Here is a 13,220-nt window from a genome sequence, read left to right as displayed (position 1 = left end):
CTTGGTTCTTTAATGAGGCCCGATACACTTTGGTTGCAAACCCATAAAGCTTTACGCAAAATCTACTGCAATCCTTAATAAGGAGATGAACAGACTAACAAATCTTCATGTGACATCTGACAGAAGCTTCAGTCAACTGCACATACACCTCTTTAATCCTACACTCAATCCCTCTTGCAGTCAAGGCCAACTTACCTGTTGCCTCTTTACTTGTAGCCTTCACCTACATGTAAGCTCAAAATGACAAATTAACAAAGAAGGCTATTAACAACTACAGCCTCCTCTAAATATGTGGGGATGTCCCTGGTTTTCTACTTTTCACACGGCAGTGTAGAGCTTAATTCTTTCAATCTTGAAACTGCATCTACAGTGTTCCTTGCCACTCACGTGGCATGTTTCACTCCCCTTAAGTACTTCTTGCATCCATCCACATCTCACACAGGACAACAGCAGCAGGAGATGCAATAAACTTGCTAAACACATTTTCAGAGGTCGGAACATAGTGAGCTGCAAGTAATGGCTTGCCCATGCCGCACACTCACACATGATGGCCAGTGCTTAATCATGCACATGTAGATTATTGAGTAATTACTATGTTGATAATGTGAGAGAAATGAATTTATAGGAGTTCATTTTAGAACTCTGATGGGGGCCCAAATTCCACACCCTTAAATGCCCGTGATCATTGAAGCAACTAGCAGCAAAATGAGAATCTAGGAAACTTCCAAACAGTGCCAGTGAACATATATTTACAAGTGCCAAAAGTCTATGAAGTGGTTGGACACCTGTGCCACCTCTGTGTCTTCAAAGCTTCTTTATCTTTATTCTCCTATTACTACACCTAGGTGCAGCCCTGAAAACAACAGCTGAGGTGGAGGCAGCCTGCTGACTGCTATGCCTGTTGACTGTGAGGGCTTTGGCAGACGTCCTCTGGTGGCCCGAGACCCAGAGGGCCCCGCCTGCTAAGTGTCCCCTGCTTAGGTGCAGGTGCACCCTCCTCGGCCTGCTAGCCGAAGGCGATGAGGTCACTGGCAGAGGGGAGGTGGAGTGGCAGGGCACCCTTGGAGTGTCCTGGGATGAAGCCCTGGGATGCCTAGTTGATACTTCTCTCTGTTGGTACCCAGTGGCAACTCCTTGACTCCTTGAGGAAAAATGGGCACCTGAAGGGAGGTCAAGATGTCCCGCCTCCCTCTCGCCTACCTACTGCTGCATGGCACTCTTGGCTAGAACAATGGAGTGCAGGTTTGAGTGCATATCTGGCAGCCAGTGTGTGTTCTATTGGAAATGGTCTCCAAAGTGACCGCCACCTTTTCCATCGAGGCAGCCAAGTGTTCACATGCTGGAGACATGACAGCAGGCAGAACATGGACAGACTCATCCATCCTTTGGTCTTGTCTGCACATGACCTCTGGCATCTCTGCCTGAGGTTCCTCTGCCTGTCTCTTCATCTTCAACATGTCTCTTATGGCCGAGTCCAGAGGCTCGTCATCTGCATGGACTTGTTGTATGTTGTAATATGGGCCTACATGCCATTGCAATGTAAAGGCTAATGTGGGACTGGAAAATAGCACTGCCCATGGTATGATGTATAGAGTCACATGGTAATAGACTCAGAGAGAACAACCTAGAGAGACCACTCTGGAACCAGCATGCATGGAGGTAACAGCACTTTACATGACAGTAACCTGGAATCTGTAAATAGTTAAAGGTTAACAATAAAAAGGTTTATGTATAAATATATAAGTCTACAAGATCTTATCATTGAGACATCTAAAGAACCTATATTACATCAGGGCTCAACAGAGGCCTGGTCTCCAGCAGTCCTCCAAGTGTCAGAGGCCTCAGCTGTCATTTCTTCCGCCAACTATGGACCCTTGTCTGTAAAGTGCTCACCAGATTGAGACCCGAGCATATTCTAGGACGTGTACCCACTGAGGTGAATGTAGCTGTGCTTGTGTAACATGCAGGTGAATGCTGTACGGTGCATCCTCTATGGCTTCTGAGGCATCCTCCTCAGATGTGGGATTGGACATGGATCTGTGGCAGGTCTCCATTTTGGGGCTTCCTCTTTTCTTGCTGATACCTGGAATGGAGAAAATAAAGATTTAGTGAATACCTAAGCAGGTTCCTTAATTAAAGCAATGAGTTACTCTTAAGTGAATCTGGCAACTGCAGACAGGAGGCATCCTCACTGGCTTCCTGGAGAAGTGCTATCTTACCTTCAGCACAGGCACAGTCATGCACCTGCTTGGCTACTATGTCAGCGGCCTGCTCCTCAAAAGGGATGAGGACTTGAATGTCCAGAATGCCACCTCCGGTCTTGGCCCATACCCTCTTTTGTGAATGATTTTGCCCTGCAAACAGACAGACAAGAATTAATTGTCATCCCAATGGGTTCATGAACAGTTTAGGAGCATGCTTGCCTATGGCAGCTCCTGAGCACACCCCAGTAAGTGATTAACAAGCACGAGGTCCTTCAACTGATAGAACGTTGAGAGCCAGAAGTTGCTGGCACACATTCAGTGCACACGTCCCATCTGCTGCTGAGCCCTGCAGCCCAAACTCCTGTCTGACATCCCTGTGCACCCATACACCTACACTGCCAGATGCCCTGAGTGTCAGTTTGCAGTGGGTAGATGGTGCTACTTACCTTGGCAGAACGCAGCAGATCATTCATCCCCTTCCTGCACTGCTGGGCAGTTCTTAGGTGGGCCCTGTGGGAGCTAACCTCTGCTGCAGCCTCCATCCAGACCACCATGGTCAGACAGGAGGGCCTCCTGCTGCCATTCCTGGAAAACAGCACCTCTCACCCTTCTTAGATGGCCTGAAGAAGAATCACCAGGGAGGCTTCACCAAACCGTGGGGCCACATGTTACCTGGTCTGCAACATCCTGCTCTCGGCAGGATCCAGGGCTCCTGGCTTGCAGTGAGTGTATGGCTGTCTGGGTGCCTTTTAAGTATGGCACCTGCACCTTTGACCCCATGAGACTTCCTGCCTGCCCCTGCCGTCAGGTTTGGTGAGCTTCTGATGGATGAATTTGTAATCTGAACAGCGTAAGATCACACGTAATCAGCCACTGTCCCCCACCCCCCCACCACACTGGGAATCACTTCCACTTCCATGCCCACCACCAAACTTATGGACTCCAGAACAGAAGATTCCGGCCATAAACTCTGTCCATGACACAATATAACAGGTATATGTTGACACCTGAGGAAGAGGAGGAGGAGAAGGTGGAAGAGGAGGAGGAAGAAACAGGGAGGAAGTAACCAATTCATCCATTTTCAGACTCGCTTGTCCATAATTGGTTTATATTGATGTGGTGCCAGTGAATGCACCCCAATTCCACATTCACCATCAATCCCATTCCTCCTTTCCCTCCTTTACTGATTGTCATGGAATTCTCTTGGCCAAAATGCTGAAATAAAAGCCAAAAAAAACTCAAACCAATTTTGTAAATCAAACCATCCAATATTCCGAATGAAAGACAGTTGACCACTTCTGTGCATTCCCTGAGTGCTTGCCTTCCATTTGCCTTTGCCTGTACTTGTGCTCCTGCGAATGCTACCACAGTGGCTGCAGCGTGGCTGGTGGAAGACTTTTGAATTTCAGTGTGGAGGAGACTGCAGGTGGCCTTGCAGGATGACACTAAGAAGCTCTGGGTTGAGAAGGCCTAGCTTCTGACTGCACATCTCAGTCTGGGCAGCATTAGCCTGGCTGGAATGCTAACAGGGGAACAGCAAGGGTACTGGCAGAGTGGCAGTGGTGGGAGGACAAATGCTGTCACCTCAAGAGGTAACAGCAGATTCCATGAAGCCATTGCTATTCTGACAAGCAGCACCTCAGCATTTCCAGCTATGTGTTAGAGTGCAGATTGCTGAACTGCCTTGAGACTTTGCCAACCCCATTTCGTACTGATATTTGAAGCTATGATAGCAGCAATTAAGATTGTGTGGCAGCAATCTGAGCTTACATGACACAAGCTGAGCTTACACTGCAACAGTCAGATGCAGACTGACATTTGCTCATGCTACAATGGAAGCTGAGACATCTGTAAGTTGCAGCTTCATTGTTGGTCCCACAAGTGTCTTCATGGAATTGGCAACCACTTCCATATAGAAAGGATGAACTCCAAGCTCTGCTCAAAATCCTACTCCATGATCCTTGACAAGCTCTCTGGTAGGTCTGCCAATGTGCCAAGCATTTCAGTGAACACACTAATCAGCCACTTTTGTAGGTTGCCCGATTAAGGCGTTCATCTGAGTCTCTTGCAACAGAATCTGTGAGTGGCCTTGTCCTCAAGCAAGCTGGCACCTGCATAACCCTTTAGCACTGTCCTGGCTGCAGGCTGCTCATGGCTGATGCCTCACCACATGCAGATCCCACCTCCAAGCTACCCTTTAAAGTTCAGACAATATCTGAGCTGGTGGCTGCAGCTATGAGAGTGAGTGACGGCTTTTCTTCTTCATCGCCGTCTTCCTGCTCCTCCACCTCCTTCTCTTCCAACACCTCCTGGCCAGTTTTTAGTTCTTGGGTGTCTAAAAAGAAAAAAACGCAATAGGGAAAGTAAAAGGCATGTGCTTAGACTACATGCAACTTGCAAATCAGCAGTGATTGTGGAATAAGAGTGAAGTGGAGTGATAGAAGAAAGATTGGATATGAGCATACTGTCATCTTTGGTTTCAGTCCCACCAATGACCACAGACTCAATCATGGCCATTTCAATGATGATGACCACCGTCTCCTCCACAGGAATAAGGATATGTAGACACACCTGTTTTGCGCCATTTAGGTGTTACTGCCTGTGGTTATGTGCCACCTTGTCCTGCAAGAGAGAGGGGTGTGTATCAGTGAGTATGGTGCAATGTATTTGGGTAATATGCCTCATTGAATAGTTGGCAGTGTGTGTCAGCTGTGATATGTGGAAGTGAGTCTTCCAGCATTACTAAGTGTGTGAGGGTGAGATGAAGCTGTGAATGTTAGATATGAGCCACGATTGATACAGATTTTTGGTAGATGAGTGATGGGGGCGTGATTAATTGAGCAATATGTGAGGCTCGTGGTGCAGCTGGTAGGATATGTTATTTGAAGATGAATTTACTGACCAGTTGTGATGTCATTGAACTTTTTGCGATACAACATCCAGGCCCTCAGGGCTTGATTCCTGGTGTTGACAACTATGGTTATCTGCTTCCACTGCTTTCTTAAAGTTTGACTGTGGGGCCTCCTGGCCCTCTACAGAGAGATGACAATCACTCCTCTTCCACACATCCTCGGCCATGGCCTCCAGTGCAGCACTGGAACACTTTGGAGCTCACTGTCTCCCATGTTGTGCCATAACTTAGTGTTTTTTCTCACACGTCCTTCTGCAACCTGTTTAGGTACATCCTGCAACCAGAATGCAAATCACTTTTAAGTGCTACAGACTAGCTTTAAGTAGTTGTAGGCAAGCTTTAATTGGTGATAATCTCTAATGATATTGAGTCCACCGGGGTGGAGTGCTATCTGCATCAGAAGCAATGAGCATGGGTTAATTGCACATTGCAATCCTCGAGCCAATTTTCTGACCTTATCAAATGTCATGGCCCAAGCATTGTAGTATGATACAACAAAGAAAAAGGCCATTCTGCCCATCATGTATGTGCCAGCTTGTTGAAAGAGCTATTCAATTAGCCACACTGTTCTTTTTCCCCATAGTCCTGCAAACTTTCCCCCTTCAAGTACTTATCCAATTCCATTTTGAAAGTCATTTCTGAAGATGCTTCCACCACACTTTCAGGCAGTGCATTCCATTATGATCCATAATAATGAGAAGGATATCTTTCAGAGTTGCACCACCAAGCACATTAAGAGAAAGAAATGGTTGTTTGTTATCAGATTCCCAACTTTGCAAGTTTAAATTAAGACCATAAACAGACTAATAATTCCCTTAAAATATAATGAATTCTTGATATTATTGCTGAAAGCAAGTATTTTCATCCCAGAAAGGGAAAGCCTAATGCTGAGTCAGCTTACAGAGCCCTCGCATGTTCCCTAATGGCTGGTACAAGTAGGAATGGGCCACTGGGAGTAGCCTGTGCTTTCACTAATAGAATAATACACAATGTAGCAACCCCAAATAATTGCAACAACAGAGAAAACTCGAAAGGCAGTAAAGCCCTTGTTTCATTGTTCTAAACTCTGATACAACAGGGTTGTATCTGTGATTTCACTGCTTAATTTTAAAAACAAACTATTGCAGGTAAGTCAAAGCAAACAAGAGAGTTCTTTCTCTTGAACAAAAATAATTGTCTTTTTTAAAAGTTTCACTTTGGTTTATTGAGACATTAGAAGTTTATATCTCTTACCAAGATCTCAATTTCAAACTATGCATTTGATAAATATTAACTCAAATTAGCTTGCTTCGTTAATGATCACCAGAGTTGGTCAGGCAGCTGGAAAGAATTGGGCCTTTTAGCATTTTCATTTGGAAGCACTTCAAAGTCTTTGCTCCTTTTGATTACTGTGTGATGGAAAATAGAAAAGAGCCACATATGAAGAAAAGATGAAGAAGTTTCCAAACTGCCTTTTCAGACAAGCTTAAGCAGCAATTGTGCAACAAATACTAAAACTCAGCAAAGAATTTGTAATCAACATTTTTCTTTGGATATTTCCACATTTTCACCTTTGCCTCTTATTGACCATGCCTGTCACCACAGCTGTTTTGGGTTTTCACTTCTGTGTGGCCCCTGTCAGCAATCAACTGACTGGTGGTCCTGCCAGGTTTTCCTGCTTTATCCCCACCCCACCCAAAGAAAAAAAATTCTATCTAAAACTGTTTAGTTTAGCCTGAAAAAGAACTCTACTCTCAGTATACTGCTATTAAAGTATGTTATTCTTTTCTTCACAGCGGTTGTGCATGCTAGTTACATCTTTCTATACAATCAATAGTTAATTAATCCTTCATTTTTTTCTGGACTTCAAATTGGTCAAGAGCTCATGATAATGGCTGCAGATTTGTATTTAACTTTCCTTTCACTTGATTCAGGAGAATATTTGGAGTTCACTCACAAGCCTGCATGGCTTAGTTACTTAGAATTAACTGAACAGAAATGGGCCATTCCCCCAGCAGGTATACACTAGCCTTCATTATGCTCCACTCTAGCCACCTCCCACCTTACTTCATCTTATCCTATCAATGTATACTCCTATACCTTTTTCCCCTTGTACTTGCCTAGCTTCACTTTCAATGCATCTACACTGTCCACTGCAACTAATCCATGTATTAACGAGTTCCACATATTCACCACTTTCTGAGCAAAGAAGTTTCTCCTGAATTCCTCAATTGATTATTGTATAATGATTATGGTTTCGGAGACCCAGCAAGTCAAAACATCTTTCCTAAGTTTATTCCATTAAACCCCTTTATAATTTGAGAGATTTCTATCGGGTTACCGTCTCAGTCTTCTCTTTTGTAGAAAGAGGATCCACAGCCATGCAAGTAGCTGTACAGCCTGCCCCCGGGAATCAACCTAAATCTACATAGCACTACTAGAAGTGGTGCTATGTAAACAAATTTCTCCTGCTTATTTTCCAAGGAGCAGGTGGTTTCCTTATTCCTCCCAACAAAGTGTATGACCTCTGACTTACCTGTATTGAAATTAATTTTCCATTCACATACCCATTCTGCAGGTTCGTTAATATCTTCTTGTATTTTACCACAGTTTTCCTTTGTATTGACTATTGCCCCCAATTTCATATTGTCACCAAATTTTTGTTAAGTACTTCCAGTTCTCAAGTACAAATCAGTTATGTAAATGATGACCAACAGTGAACCCAGTACCGATCCCTGTAGAACACCACTTCCCACCTTCCCCGAACCTATCGTGGGATGGGGGTGGGGTGTGTCATTATTGACCAGAAACTTAACCTTATGACTAGGCAGATAAATACTCTGGCTATGAAGACTGGGTATTCTGTAGCGGGAACTCACCTCTTGCTTCCTGTCCTGCATCATATCAGAAGCTGTATCCAGGAGGTGGGCCCACACTGGATGCAAACCTGGGCCATTAAAATAGCTCACAGCAAGAAAATCACATGGCTGGTTGTCTTACAGGTGAAGTGCACCTATTTACGTTAAGCCTGTTGGGCACCCTGCAGGGAAAAAAAAATACCATATGAACTTTTCCAGCCTTGAGATTTTCATTTCTGTCGTAGGTATGGAGCCACATTAAGTCCGACAAAATATTTCACATTTTATTTTGGCTCTTATCAACTTGCAATTATTGTCCAATTCTGCCTTCAGAATTTAAATTATATATTCTTAAATAGCGCAATGAAATAGTCTCCATCTACTGTCAATTTCAAATTCAAATATGTAAGATACAAAGATAATGTGGCGATGTTGCTTTGTAGAAAACTCTTTATGACCTCCTTAAAATAACAAGGAAACCGTGACAAGCAATAATGTGTAACCAATAGGAAGTTGAATATAAAACAGTCATCTTTGAAGAATAATGGGTAAACAATGTACTGATGAATACTATAATTGTTTTCACCTGCTAAATTTCAGTAGTTTCCAACACAAAGTACAGAAGTACTTGTTTTATTCACCTTACATCAAACCTTTTCACCAAGAGAAAAAAAATAGGCTGTCAAGCATTTAATTGGACAGGCATTTTCACTCTTTTTGTCCATAGAATTTATATTTTATTGACTTCTTATTTCTATATATCAAAATGAAGGTTTACACTCATGTTCACACTGTTGGAGGCCAATTATGGCATCAGCAATGGAGTTGAGCCCACGCAGCAGTGTAGGAGCGACTTCCTGGACCAAGGTCTCCATGGCGGCTGCCATCCTACCAATGTTGACCTCGGTGCGTTGACATGCCAGTGTTATCACTTCAGACTGACGGTGGACAGTCTCCTCCATTGTGCCTTGAAATCTGATGAGTGCAGCAGACATCCCTTCCTGATGTTCCCAAGCTTGCCTTTGCAGCTCCAGCAACTGAGGTATGACCAATTCCAGAGGCTCACCATCTGACTTGGACTCAGCAGATTTCTGGTCTCCAGCGCCAGAAACCTGGGAAGTCCCTGCCGCCATCTGCTGTGGATCAGAAAGTGTGAACAGACAGTGCAATATGCTCACCAGATTGTGACCCCATAGCTACTCTAAAACTTGGTCCTTCCAAGGCGTGTGCCACTGCACTGTTGGAGGTTGTGGATGAGCACTGTGATGGGTCTTCAATGAGGGTTTCAGCAGATTCCTCTTCTGAGCTGTGTTCAGGGTTTGTGTCGTGGACCTGGATCATGAATTCCCTCGGCTGTTTCCCAGATGTGCTTGCAAAAGCAAGCAAAGATAATTAGTGCATGGCAATGACCTGTGAAGCAGGATGCATCATTCACAGCATGGTTGCCTGATCGATGTTGCACTGCTGGATCCTCACTTGTTGAGCACCCCGAACTCATCGTTAGCACAGGAATGGTCCAGATCTTTGCCAGCCAGCTGGATGACTCTGTTTTCAAAGTCTGTGAGGACCTTGATTTCAGGCATTTTTCCACCAGTCTAAGATCTCCCTTTTGTTGTGTGCCAGCTGCTCCTGCATGATGACAGATAGTGGGAAAATAAGCAGGATGCCTGCCAGCCCAGATGATAAGTATGCCTGGCATGTGTGGGTGGTGAATGGTGCCATGAACAGGATGAGGACACTGAAGGTGTGTATTGGAGACTGAATGATGATGTCCCTTGAACTGGCAGTTATTGAGATCCCTGTGGATGTGTGATGAGTTTGTGAGCGTGTGAGTTGAGAGGAATGAGAGGAGTGACTTAACCTGGTGAAACAGAGGAGATCATTCATCCTCTTTTGGCACGGAGTCGCTGTCCTCTTTTGCAGGGCGTTGGCACTGACCACTGCTGCCACCACCTCCCAAGCCGGATTAGTAATGTTGCTGCCTTTCCTGTGGCCAGAGCTGGGCTAGAGGATATCATGGTGGGCCTTCAAGGCATTCAAAAGGCATTTCAGGGACACGTTACTGAAACCAGGGGCAGCAGTCCTGGACTGGAAGCACTGAGAGGTGTGCATGTGATTGCATTTTAAATATGGCGCCAGTCGTGAGGAATCAGCGAGGTGACACTGTGGTGGGCAAATTGGAGGCCACCTGCCAGTGAAATGGCATATTTCCTGGGAATGGATGATTAATGAGGTGGGATTGGGACAACACATTGTAAAAAAGCCGCCATTGCGGCCGGCGGGTAAAACGTCCTTTTTCCTGCCCGCTACCACACTTAGTGCAAATCTGGAATGATTCTGCCAGAGTCACTATGACACAGAAAGAGGCCATTTGGCCCAGCAAGTCCATGCTGGCTCTCTGTAGAGCAATCCAGTCCACTTTCTACTGCCATATCTGTGCAAGTTTATTTCTCTCAAGTGCCCATTCAATTTCCTATTCAAACCATTGATTGTCTCTGCTTTCACTATCCTCAGAGACAGTCAGTTCCAGGTCATTATCACTCGGTGCATAAAAGAAGTTCTTCCACACATCTCTCTGTATCTCTTGCCCAAAACCTTAAACCTGTGTTCCCAAGTCCTTGTACGATTGGCTAATGAGAACAGTTTTTCTTTGTGTACCTTATCTAACCTGTTATAATGTTCTACAACTCTCCCAAATCTTCCCTAAAATCTCCTTTGCTCCATGGAGAACAACCCAATTTCTCAAACCTAACTTGTAGCTTAAATCCCTGATCTCTGGAACCATTCCGCCAAATTTCCTGAGGGCCATCTCAAGGGCCCTCACATCCTTCCTAAGGTGTGGTGAGCACAACTGGATGCAATACTCTAGTTGTAACTTAACCAGAACTTTACAAAGGTTCAACATTGCTTCCCTGCTTTTACTTAGTACCTCTATTTATGAAGCCCAAGGTACCATATGCTTTGCTGGCAAAGCCCTCAATAATTCCTGCCACCCTCAAAGATCTATGCACATGAATCCCCAGGTCCCTCTGTTCCTGCACACTCTTTGGAACCATGCCATTAAGTTTATATCACCTCTCCCTATCCCCACTGCCAAAATGCACCAGGGAACAATTATTCCCCCATGCCTATCACATCAGTGAGTAATGTGGTATATGAATTTCAGTGCCAGTGTGATGCCAGATATGTTGGTCATATGTCCCAATGACTGATGGATCATATCAAACAGCATATCCCTTTGGCTACTTGCAGCAGGCAGAATACTGATTGTACTCAACCAGCCCCTGCTTGCAAAACTCAGAATGTAGTATGCAACATTAGACGTGATTCTGCGATTGGACAGCAATTATTAAACAATCCTAATTGTGCTAAGAATTACACTAATAACCACTTTAAGATTATTAGCAATGTGGCTCACTTATGCTGGCTCGGAGCCAAATATATTCATATATAGGGGTCTGTCCTCTGCAAGCAAAAAGAACATGTGCAGGCTTTGCACATTTTTCAATTAAACAAACACATGGGGACAATTACTCCCTAATGCATTCCCCATGACAAACCCTGAACCAATCAGAGTCAATTTGCCAACCAATTAGCACCCTTTTGTCATGCAGTACAAATTGCTGTTCCCTTTGAAAGTTGGTGTTCTTGCATCTGTCCTGATCAGTGCGAGATAAGCTTTGACAGAATGTCTCTTTTTCAAACTTAAAGCATGATGCCTACTTCTAAACTTTAGATACTAGACAATGACTATACAATATTATTTCATGGAAATAGCCATCAAAACATATACTTACCACAGATAGAAAGTGGTAATATTTGAATCTAAATGTTTGACAGGTTTTAATGCAAAAAAAGATTCAGAACAAAATAGTTTCATTTGAACTTTACTGATCAGTATGTAAGAGAACAAATATTGACTGTGACAATTTTGGTGAAAATATCTCAAAAAGTACAGGCAATATTATTTGAGTGTTATCAACTTCCAAAACGAAAATAGGGTACTATGATTAATTCATATATTCACTATAATGTAAAATCACAGACAAAGCCATTGTTGGCCTAATGTCCTTAACTATTGAGATGTATTTTGTATAAAAATATTAGAATAACTTGACAGTAATATGTGTATGTATCTATTTTTACACTGAATTATAACTAAAGCTGAAGTGAAAAATAATGGATTACATGCTCCTTGATATCATAAGCTGCAAGAGAATGGAAAATGAAACATGAAATCAATCCTTCAGCTTCAAGTTAAAAACATGGTTAATAATTTGATTTTATCCCTGTGTTATAGCTTGTTCTTCTAACTTTCCACTGCTTTCCACTTTCCATTCCTGAGTCTGGAAAAGGGATGCCATTTCATCAGCTAGATTTATTTTGACACAGAAAGACATAACAGCTTCACAGTATGATCCAGAGTAATCGCAGTGTTTGTGCAGCAGAGAGCTCCAACATTATTGATGTCAAACAGACTACATACATAGAATTACATAGAATGTATAGCACAGAAACAGGCCATCCGTACCAACTGGCCCACGTGGCGTTTACGCTGCACACAAGTCCCCTTCCCACCCCTATTCATTAAAACTCATCTTTGATTCCTTTCTCCCTCAAGTGTATATCTATCTAGTTTCCCCTTAAGTGCAACAATGCTATTCTCAATTATTCTAACTGGTAATGAGTCCATTCTATGTGGATAAAGAAATTTCTCCTGAATTCCATATTGGATTTATTAGTGCCTATCTTATATTTGTGGTCCCTAGTTCCACCCTTGCTTGCAAATGGAAACACCTTCTCTATGTCTAGAGAATATCATGCTATTGAACCCTTTCATATTTTTGAAGATCACTATCTTGAAAATCTATGCCAACTTTGCCTGCGATGTGCCAGTTAGGAGTCAGAATGAAAGGGCGCTTGTGTTTGCAGCTCTGGCTAGACAGGTGCAGCGTGTCACTGGCTGCACGTGGTTGGGAGTTCAGGTATCCTGCATCACTCGGGATTAATTATCAACCTATCAATGTGCAGCTCATGTGCAACCACAAAAGTAGTTTTACAGGTACACTCAATACTCCTCAGGAGCTGCCATGAAGCTTTCATCTTGCAACAGTCAAAACCCCCTGATGACTCTGGACCTGCAAGTTCACTTAAGCAATGGCTGCTAAGAGGCAAGACATACCCACTTCAAACTTAGCTGATTTCAACATTCAGAAACCCAATCAAAGAAGCACAGCCGCTATGCAATAAGTGCCATATGACTATAGG

The sequence above is a fragment of the Carcharodon carcharias genome, chromosome 16 (assembly GCF_017639515.1).
Source record: "Carcharodon carcharias isolate sCarCar2 chromosome 16, sCarCar2.pri, whole genome shotgun sequence".
NCBI lineage: Eukaryota > Metazoa > Chordata > Chondrichthyes > Lamniformes > Lamnidae > Carcharodon > Carcharodon carcharias.
This window is presented reverse-complemented; position numbering follows the sequence as displayed.